This window comes from Solanum pennellii, chromosome 11, assembly GCF_001406875.1.
Source record: "Solanum pennellii chromosome 11, SPENNV200".
In the NCBI taxonomy this organism is placed as follows: domain Eukaryota; kingdom Viridiplantae; phylum Streptophyta; class Magnoliopsida; order Solanales; family Solanaceae; genus Solanum; species Solanum pennellii.
Genome location: NC_028647.1, coordinates 27317465 through 27329739, shown reverse-complemented (window position 1 = coordinate 27329739; position 12275 = coordinate 27317465).

Genomic DNA, 12275 nt, shown 5'->3' with positions numbered 1-12275 from the left:
CTCCTCTACTTAGATATCCAATGTCGTGCCTCTAGAGTCTTGACACTTTGTGCCCTGAACATCTAATCCTTTTATTATGATTATAGGAAATGAATACTCGAAAACAGCAACTCGAAGACTTGATGAATAGATTGCTAGTGCGGGAGTTCCTCCCCAAGGAAATCAAATCCCTCCTCTTTAAGAAGTTGGTAATGATGAGCAATCTCCGGTCAATCCTTCTCCTTTGACTGTTGAGGACATAAGGGCAACCTTTCTACAAATGTCTCAAGCCATTAGTAAACAAGAACAATCCATCACTACTCAAGCACAAGCCATTCGACCCAAGCTAACCAGGAGATCGTACCGCGAGGAAACCAACATGTTAGAACCATGGCCTCTCATTTAAGGGATTACACAAGGATGAATCCCCCTACTTTCTATGGGTCAAAATTTGAGGAAGACCCCTAAAAATTCATTGATGAAACCTACAAGATTCTATATGCTATGGGTTTGGCTACTAGTGAGAAAACCAAGTTAGCAACTTACTAACCCAAAGATGTTTCCTAAACTTAGTACGTAGATTGGAGAGACAATAAGCTTTTAAGAGATGGACCGGTGACATGGGAGGTTTTCAAGAAGGCTTTTCTTGATAGTTCTTTCCTAGGGAGAAGAGGGAAACCAAATTGTAGGAATTCATCAACCTTCATCAAGGTTGTATAAGTGTACTTTACTACTCTTTAAAATTTACTAAATTGTCAAGGTATGGTCCTTCTTTGGTTTCTGACCCAAGGGATGAAATAAGCCACTTTTGACGGGAGTGTCGGATGACTCGAAGGACGACTGTCGTTTGGATATGCTACATGATAATAGGAACATTTATTTTCTTATGGTTTTGGCCCTTATATAACCGTTCAGTTCTAGTCCATTTGGTGAAGTTAATTTCTTTCACCGAATTGAACTGCTCAGCGATTCGCCGAGCGGTCTTTTATCGAACCCTTTCTTCAAAATCATTAAATTGAAGGGGTAAGATCGGCGTTTCACATTATGATCGCCTAACTGGTTGTACAATACTGAGTTTTACAGGTTGTACAATACTGTTGCATTGTGACAAACGGTGGAATTCAGCTGGGCTCTCCGAAATGTTTGGGATCTTGTGAAATCGACCTTCTGCTCAACAATCCTAAATTTTCTATACTTTCCTCATTTTGACATGCGATAATAACACAACATTATTTTTAAAGTTAAATCATAATGTATCACATTGGCTGCCTCCAAAAAAACTTCTTCTTTAACATTGTTGCTCGACGTCTATCTTGCCTCACTCTATTATGTTAAAGTTGGGCTTAGGATCACTAGGTAACACCAATTTGTTGTTTGGGTGGAGCTTAGGCATGTCAAACATCAGGAGTGATCAGATGTGATGAAATAATCTAGAGTGTGATCCGATAAGATGATCTAACGCAGCGATATGATATGATGAAGTGATCTTGAGTGAGATCCAATTAGATGATCTAACGCTTTAATACTCATTCATTTCGACCAACACTCGATCTTGATCGGTGATCTTTTAGAGAATAATTTAAAATCGACTCTCAACATGGCTTTTCTCATTTTCTTGATAGCTTTTCGTCACATGGGAAGGTATATACTTTCATTTGCGATTGCACTGGTTTTCCACCAAAGATACTTTTGTGGTCCAGTTGTTTATTTGAGATACCTGTCCATATAATATGAGGTTACTCTCAAACTCTTTATCTGCCTCAATTGGCTTGCCATTTTGATGCTTCAATATGTGTAACTTTTTCTATTTCGTTATCAACAACACTAACCTACAATTTGAGTGTTTACGAATCGAAGCTAGTAAAGTAACCCAACCAAGGATTGGGTTGTGTTCGAGGGAGTGGTAGTGAAAGTTGTAGCTACTTAGAGTTTCGTTCTAAATAGTAATGGTTTAAGATATTTTTGAGTTAAAATAAATTAAATTCTATTTTTGACACAAAAGTGTCAAATATCAAGAAAGGGGTTTTGTCATAACTAGTAAAATTACCCAAAAAAACAATGAGAAGCAAAGTAAGGAAGATAGTTCTTGCGGTTGACCTCAAGATCTGTCGACACAAACTAATGCGCACAATCTTTTATAGGAAAATTTGCAAGACAATGGTGACTAAGCTAAGTTTTAGGTTGAAGTAAGTTCCCTCTCAGACAACTTACCGTATATAAAATAGGTTCCTCTCGGATACCCACTCGTCTAATCTTACCAACCTATACCTTACCCATACCTTGACCTTTCGATACACGGTGCTTTGGTATGGGACTAGGGCTCACCTTTTCCGATTGAACCTCATGTTGGCCAACTCCGTAGACCATAAGTGTAGTGGTCTTTGTTTCGTGACCTCCCTCTTATGAAATTCGTAAACACGTGGGTGGTTTTGTCTTTTAAACAATAAATCCATTAAATTAAAGCACAAACACTAGGTGAAATCACCATTAAAATTCATCTTATCCTACCAGCAAGCAAGACCCAATAGTAGTATCAACACATATTTTCTATATAACACCCATGAATAGGTTATACCCACACATAAAACAATAATCAAATATACTTAAAATTATAAATAAATCAAGTGGGTATAAGATATTAAACCACAAAAGTAACAAAGGAAGGTAAATGAGAAGACCCACTTCAAAGATTTGAAGAATCACTTTCTTTCTACATGTTTTTCCTCAAAAGTCTCTCCAAACATGACAGAAAATTTAAGAAAAAGTTTCCGGAATAAAATATTATATGTATATTGGTTCACTCTCTAAACTTCTATATCCAAAAAATAAATGAGTTTTGTATTTATAAAGATCAGATTTAGTGCTGGTGGATCCATTCGGCATTTTTAGTGGTGAATCGCCGAGTGATTCGGTGACTCACCCTTTTTCTGTGTTTTTGCCGTTTGTGCCTTACCTTTATATCCATGCATGTTGTAACTTTCGGTGAAAGAACTCTGCTTCGCAAATATTGAGGAGAAACGTCGACTGCTTCTTTTCATCGCATTTTGATCCACTTTATTCAGGGCTCTCTTGTTGTAACAGAAAGCAAAACTTTGATATACTGTGTATCGCCAAATATGTTTCGCAATGCAAACTTTGAATCTTTGGATCTTTTGTTGTGTTTTGCGCTTAAGTGTGCTCCTACTAAATTCCTCAATACCTGAATTTTAGAAGCTTTGACTACATAACGATATAAAATACACAATTTGTGACGCTGTTTTTTTTTCATATAAAGCTCTGATGAGTCCAATATGAGGACTCATCACCGGCTTACTTAACACAATCGAAGACAATATGCATAAATATAATGATCAAAAGTCAAGTGAACTGATAAAGCATACTTACTAATTATTTTTTGAAAAAATCAGAATATTCAACTGGCAAAAAGTGGCAACCCAAGTCTTAACAAATGGAAAGAAATGTAAACACTAAAGGACTAACATCTGACTATCTATCCATGGATCCTCTAAACCATAGATGGGTGTTAGGACAGACTACACAACATCCTAATAAAGAAACTACGAAAATCAACAAAAGGAGTCCTCCAGAATACATTTAGTCTTAGTTACTATGGAGTGCTCAACTTGATCAATGATGTGATGTCACATGCATCTGCATCATAATACGATGCAGGACAACTAGCACCAGTACATTAAATGTACCAGTATGTGAGGTTTAATGCTAAACAACAAAGGCTACAAATAATCTGAAGGAAAATGAAGAACTTACTTACCTCAACTATACTCAACATATATGACTCATTTCAACATAAATAAATTTAAAAACAAGTGTGATATAAAGAAACTTGTTCTAAAACATGTTGTACTGTCTATATATATATATCCAAATATACAATTAACTCTGACATTTATGTAAAAACACAACTAAACAGAGTATATATAAATAAGTTAAACTTCTGTGGGAGTTTCTCTAACCTACAACTATCATTGAAGAGATATAGTGATCATACACCAATCTACCTCAGACTATGATCACACCTATACCCGACCAAAGGTATAAGACATAAACTACCTAATGGATCCACTAGTATTGTGAAAATTGTTCATCTGAAAAGTACTACCCTTTTATACCCATGGTGAGTACATGGTTTTACGGAGATGTAAGTTATCTCAAGTCGTGTGTGTCCCTAATTCAGTGATCAAAATTACTCCAAAAATATACTAGCTCTTATGTTTTTAAAACTTGCTTCTTCTGTAATTTGAGATAAGTGTTCAAAAAACATTGATCAAAGGCTATCTTGGAATCCTTAGTTTCCCTTCTTGCTTCATTTAGAAATCTATTATTCTTATATGAAAATTAGTGTGAACGATTTTTGGAAATATTAACTTCCATTCCTTTTAAATATGAAAAAATTTTATACTTCTTTTGGAATGCTTAGTCCCCATATACTTCTTTCAAGAAATGTAATTTTCAGGATTACCCCCTAGACGTAACCAACATCATCGTCCACTTTAAGGACTAAGACTAGCCTATTAGTCTCATGTCATTACATTCATAGGTTGAAATTGTGAAAAAATTTAAAACTTTTTATTGCATCTACTTGGAGGTTTACGTAGACCTCTACATGCACTTAATATAGTGGTATAGAGTATACATAGACCCTTCGTATCAGAAGGTTACATAGCCTTCTACCTTTATTGCACATTATAATATAGAAAATATCATAATAATAAAGGTCATCTCATATCATAAAAATCTATTTGGAGTATATAAAATATGGGAATAGCCTTTACATCAATCAAAAAAGACCACATATAGGTCATAAAAAAGTAAAGTACTCAATTGTAAATGAAAGAATTGAAAGAGTCATAAACTCATAAAAAGTCCATAATCTAAATAGTGGCATTGCCCTCAGAAGTTGAGCACATACCCTACTTGGATGAATAAGGAATCCAATCCTTCTTTAGTGTCGCCTTCCAAAACATATCAACGACAGGAACCTAAAAATGTTGGGAAAAAGGGAAGAAAATGGGGTTAGTACTTTACATGTACTAAGTATGAGACCATAAGCACATATAAAAGCAAATCAACTTTTATTCAGCACATGTCATTTTAAAAGTTTAGAAGTCTCATGCATAACAAAGCAAGTCATACCAATAGACCAAACATGCTTATTAAATCAAACCAGTAACATGTACCCCAACATACTCGAACCCATGATTTACTACAACATTAGCATCAACGAATGACATCACAAATATGGTTTAAAAATATTTACATCATATTAAGCAATATAACTACTTATGAATCCTTATCAGGTCAACAAGTGCAATGACAAAGAAAAGCCCCATAACCTTACTCAATAAACTAGACTCAACAAGAAACCATCACCAATGTCCAACTTCACATAATATAACATTTACATATACATTTCATCTTATTTTAACAATATAACCCACTGCATACTCCTAAGTGAACCAACAAATATACAATATCGACACTGTGAAAGTTCATCATTGACATATCATATATCACTATAACATAAACATATATAAAAACATCCTCATAAGACCCCCCCCCCCCTCGAGGCTAACTTGTGCAATGCTTAGGTCGAGTAAAATTACCCTACCTAGACTAAGCTAGACCCCTTAGATTAGCCATGTTAGAGTTCAAATCCTTTAATTCATTTTACCTTTTTGGGGAACATTTTGACCTAACAGACATCGAACTTATGAGCTAGTGTGTAATCCGATGTCATAAGACCCTACAGCGAAAGAAGGCGGACTACTTGCAAAGGTAGTACCAAAAAATAAAACATAGCAACTACGTGGATCCACTAGCTAGTATTCCTGTAGGGGCAACATAGTTCAAGAACAAGTAGATATAGTTAGGACCCTCTTTATGTACCATGCATTAGAGTCTCCAATATCAAGAGTAATTTAGTGCTCCTACCTTCCCTATGTGGGAAGTGATACTCCTGAATATAGATTACTAGGTGCAAAGCTAGAGTCCTTTTTGATTTTTTTTTTTTAATTATCAATCAAAGCTTAGTTAAGGTCATAGGGTCTACCCTTGTATAATCATCATCGTAAATAGATCAATAAGAATTGTATGAGTATAAGTCCTTTCATCACAATTCATATAAGTGACATTAACACATTTCATATCATTTCAGAATAAGGCACATTGATATACATTACCACCCTTATAACCTCTACATCTTAACAACCTCACAACCATAGTCAAGACATTTCAATTCAACATCATACCACCCTACAAATCCTAATAAAAGTAATACACAAATATAACATCAGGACGTAACCACAATTAATCACAATTTGATGTAAAGATAGAGATTCTAAGACTTACAAAGTCTTCATCATATTTAATCATAAAGGCCTTACCTTAAACCCCAATTCAATACAATTTATATGTTCAACATCATAATTCAATATTAAACATGATAACAAGACTAGAATATATACTATCGCACAATTCAATACTAGATCATAACTTAAAATAAGATGCCTAGGTCAAGTCACCTTCTAACCTAGATCAGATTCTGAAGACTACCATGAAAGACTAAAATTCAATCCAATTTGTTAATGATTATTGTAACTACATCACTTAATAGTGATATAACCCATAAGCAAGAGAACTAAATCAATCACAAACCAATTTACTTCAGGATCAAACTTAGGATTAAGGGTTAAAGATCACATTCATCAATTTGAATAAACCATTACAATTAGTCATAATCAAGTTCAATTACATGTTAATATATCCATTATATCCTGAAGAAGCAATAAACAAATCAATTCACAACATCAATTTCGTAATTGGTTGAACCCACATGAAAACTCAACCTTTGGAATCCATCTTGAAGGAACCCTTGAGGACAAAGTCTCAAAGGTGAATTAGATCTTATACCTTAACGCTAGATAAAGAATTGATGGTGAATTCGACCATGTTAATCTCCCAAACCCTTTGGTTGCTAGTTTTCAATGGTGATTTCAAGTTTAGACAAAAAGAAGAGAGAAGGAAGAGAAATTTGTATTGAGAGTTGAAATTAGATTAATTGGGTTGGGGCCTTTATATGTGAGTTAGGTTAGTTAATTACTTTTTCCTTAATCCCCTAAATGAAAATGCAATTTGGAGTTATTACAACAGAGATCAAACAATGATATAGTCCAATTGTAGAGATATAAGAGCAGCAAATATGGAAGAAGTACGACAATGGATATTAAGTCTGCTGAAGCCAGAACAAACACCTACAACAAGAGCTATCAGGAAAAATTTCATTTCTCCAAACTTGATGACCAGATACTGCAAACTAATTGGACAAAAGTATCCAGATAATCTATGTACAAAATGCAACGGAGAAGATAACTATATTCCTGAAGTCCAGCTAGAATGAAGACATATGTAAAGTATGAATAGTAGTGTCCATAAAGTATGAATAGTAGTGTCGGCCATATTTAAAAAAGCAAAGGCCAGTATATAAAGAAGTAAAGTTGTAAATAGTATGTCGGCCATATAAATAAAGGCCAATTATGTGTAAAAATATTTTGTTTTCTTGTGTCGGCCGAGTATAAATAGGCCAGGTGTAAAGTATTGTATTAAAGGAGTGTCGGCCATTTGGCCAAAGTGTTGAGTTTTCTTGTATAAATAAAGGGCTTTCCCTCATAATAAAATCATCCCTTTCCTCTACATCTCTCTCTTACTCTTAATTCCGCTTCCACTTAAAATTTGTATTTTATGGGTGTTTTAGCTTTTATATCTTGTATTTCTTTATTAATTATCCTCTTATTTAGTATAGGTATTTGTGCCTTTCCTTTTGTATATTTGCAATCTATGATATGTTCTTTCTGGCTAACTACATAATATTCATCTTTTTGTCTTTTAAACCAATTCCTTAAGGTAGGTATTTCAAGTATTTTTTCAACACTTAAATCTAATTCTTTTCCTTTTATTTGTTCAAAAATTGTAAAGTATGAATAGTAGTGTCTGTAAAGTATGAATAGTAGTTTTGGCCATATTTAAAAAATCAAAGGCCAGTATATAAAGAAGTAAAGTTGTAAATAGTATGTCGGCCATATAAGTAAAGGCCAATTTTGTGTAAAAATATTTTGTTTTCTTGTGTCGGCCGAGTATAAATAGGCCAGGTGTAAAGTATTGTATTAAAGGAGTGTCGGCCATTTGGCCAAAGTGTTGAGTTTTCTTGTATAAATAGAGGGCTTTCCCTCATAATAAAATCATCCCTTTCCTCTACATCTCTCTCTTACTCTTAATTCCGCTTCCACTTAGTTCATAGTCTACATAATCTTCTCTATCGTTTTCACTTAGTTCATAGTCTACATATCCTTTTATCCATTCTATAGGTTTACGTTGTTTATTATTTACTCTTTTTGCTCTTATCTTATTTCCGCATGGTGTAGTAAACTACCAATGTGTTTTTGTTATAATATGTGGGTAAAATCTTTCTAGAAATGGCATTCCTAATAACATATCTTTTGTTGTAAATTCAAAATTGTACATTTCTTCTATTGTTAGTATTTTATCCCATATTTGTATTTTTATATTTTTTGCTTTATATGTAATCATACTTCATTCATTATTAAATCCTGTTACCACCATAGGTGTTTTTAATTTTTCCCATTTATCTTCTGGTAAACAATTATATTTACATATATTCGCTTCTGCTCCTGTATCTATCATAGGGGTATAATATCTGTTGTGGTATCCTTCTACAATAATTTTTGCAAGTATATATATTTTCATTATTCATTTTGTTCTTTTGATAATTATCTTCTTATTTTGGCAAGTTATTGTTAATTGTTCATTTTCTATATTATATGATTTAACCTTTTCTAACCATTTTATTCCTAAGGTAATATTTTGGTTTCCTTGGTAGATTTTAAATGGTATTATCAAGGGTATTCCTCCTATATTTATTTCTTTTTCTGTTATCTCTTCGTTTGTGTTTACTATTTCACTAGGTAATCCGGGGCATAAGTGTCTTGTTTCTATAATTTTTGGTTCTAATACTAATTCTCTCGTTATATAATTCTCTTCTTGTCCTGTATTTTTCAAAATTTTATATCTTCTTTGGTCTATTATCCCTGTTATAAAGTAATGGTATGGTGTTATCTCTTCTTTATCTAATAAATTTTGTGGGATTTCATAATTTCTTTTAGATGTGCTCATTCTTGATGAGGTAGCTCTCGTTAATGTATTTGGTACGCTTGAAGTGCTTAATCTTTCTTTTACAATTTCTATATCTTCTTCTATGTCTATTTCTTTATAGCTATAGTCATTGTTGTCTATTATGGTAATTATTTTTTTAAAAGGATTTTCTACCTTTATTCTATCAATTTTATTTCGTGTTTTACTTTATGTTTTGTTGTTAGTATATATAGGTTCTTACATATTGCTGCAAATATTTTACTTCCTGGTGCTAGTTCTATTCCAGATATTTTCCAATATAGAACTAATGATTTATCTATATTTCTATCTGTTAATGCTACTGAGTAGTTGGCACTTATTATAAATTTAAATTTTTGGTATATAAAATTTCCTCTTACTGCACTTATTACACTTTTTTCTATAGGGTGTATAATTCTATCATCTGCTAAGTATATTTCAATAGGTGTATCTATTCCTTCTCTAAAACAAGCTTGTATCAATATTTCTGTTCCTCCTAAATGTACGTATTTTATGGGTGTTTTAGCTTTTATATCTTGTATTTCTTTATTAATTATCCCCTTATTTAGTATAGGTATTTGTGCCTTTCTTTTTGTATATTTGCAATCCATGATATGTTCTTTCTGGCTAACTACATAATATTCATCTTTTTGTAGAATAATGAAAAAATAAAATATGTTGACTATATATGAAGTATCAGATATAGTAACTGAAAATGAAGAAGAAAATATTGATCTAGAAAATGATGTAATGAACGATGAAATCTAATGTCTGAAGACAACATAAAAATAATATCGAAAGAAGACTATCAAAATAAAGAATTATCAGAACAAAAAATTATATTTGATAATACAATTTTTGAACAAATAAAAGGAAAAGAATTAGAGTTAAGTGTTGAAAAAATATTTGAAATACCTACCTTAAGGAATTGGTTTAAAAGACAAAAAGATGAATATTATATAGTTAGCCAGAAAGAACATATCATAGATTGCAAATATACAAAAGGAAAGGCACAAATACCTATACTAAATAAGTGGATAATAAATAAAGAAATACAACATATAAAAGCTAAAACATCCATAAAATTTGTACATGTAGGAAGAACAGAAATATTGATAAAAGCTTGTTTTAGAGAAGGAATAGATACACCTATTGAAATATACTTAGCAGATTATAGAAAATTATACACCCTATAGAAAAAAGTGTAATAAGTGCAGTAAGAGGAAATTTAATATACCAAAAATTTAAATTTATAATAAGTGCCAACTACTCAGTAGCATTAACAGATAGAAATATAGATAAATCATTAGTTCTATATTGGAAAATGTTTTGAATAGAACTAGCACCAGGAAGTAAAATATTTTCAGCAAGATGTAAGAACCCGTATATACTAACAACAAAAAATAAAGTAACAGCAAGAAATAAAATTGATAGAATAAAGGTAGAAAATCCTTTTGAAAAAATAATTACCATAATAGACAACAATGACTATAGCTATAAAGAAATAGACATTGAATCTTGTAATTTTCCAGCAATCCACCATTTAACTTGTGTATTATCTGTTCTCACAATAAATTCATTGTAGACTATATTTGGTTCAAACGCTAATAAACTTTTAATAATGTTATAATAACCATATTTAGAAAGTTTGCTACAGAAATATTCTGCGAGTAAGTACGCCCAGACTATGCCATCCTATAGTTGAAACAGGTAGGCAAGAAGGCCGTTTAGGGGAGTAAACAAATTTGAGGCGCTGTTAGGATAACTGATCAAAGAAGAAAGCTACTATAAATGCTGGACTTGTATGTTTACTATTGCTTTCTTGTATATAATTATTCTTCAATAGTTCATCTATATGTATTTTGAATTCTTCTAAATAATCAAAATAATATTTTAATGGTTTTTGTGTTATTATACTATTTTCATCTATTAATTCAATTTTTACTTTCTGATATACCGTGGTTTCACGGTATAATTAATACTTTTTCCTTATGTTTAGTGTGTCCGAAAGTCTTTTTGTGTTGATTTTTATTTAAGTTTCTCTTCATTTTGCAGGAAATCTGTCCAAAGCTGAATTCGGAGATTTTGAGCGAAAGAAATGCAGAAGAGACCACCTACGGAGCTTATGACGGCCCGTCGTGCTTGTGACGGTCCGTAGGTGGCAGCGTGGTGAAGCTGCTAAAGGAAGATGGGGAAGTCTGACCAAAATTGGGGTTACGAAGCTTGTGACGGTCCGTCGTGTCTATGATGGTCCGTCCAGCAGGTTCGTCATGACGTTCAGAGAAGTGATCTCAGTACCCATATTCCAAGAGTTGAAGTGTTTTGAAACGAAGGCCCTCGTAGGACCGTTGTGCCTATGACGGTCCGTCATACTTGCCGTCGAGGGTAATGAAGAAGAGCAGCAGAAGAAATCGCATAAGTATGGGACGACGGAGTCCATGCCGGTCCGTCGTGACCACGACGATCCGTCGCGTGGCCCGTCGCCCCAGTCGCGTTATGGCATATTTCCAGCAAACAAAGTCCTTGTTTAATTCGGTTTTTATTTTTTATAAATAGTTCGAAAAACCTCGTGTTTGAGGTTAGACACCAGATAGTTAGACTCTTAGATTGTTAGACTCTTAGATTGTTAAACTCCGTATTAGTAAACATTGTATTGTGAGATTCTTGATAATCATTAGACTTTTTGTGAGATTATTGATTACTTTGAGAATTCTTGCAAGTGATTTTTGGTGATTAATCAAGCAAACTTTTGGATTCTACTCTTTCTCATTGAAGTAAGTATATGAATTCTTATTTAATATATTTGAATATTGTGTTTATGGCCATGAGTAACTAAACTCCATAACTAGGGTTGTGGGAACCATAGGCAAATAATGAGATAAACCTTAACTAAAATAACAATTCTAGAATAGTGTCTTGCATGTATTAATAATTCTTTCGCTTAGAAGTATTTTTAACGGATGAACAACGTTAGAACTCGCCTTAATGCTACTTGCCGGACCAAAGAGGTAGATAATAGGTAAAGAATTATTTACATAGATTTAGTGTATACTATCTAATAGGCTAGTATTGATTGGTACGAGGTAATAACT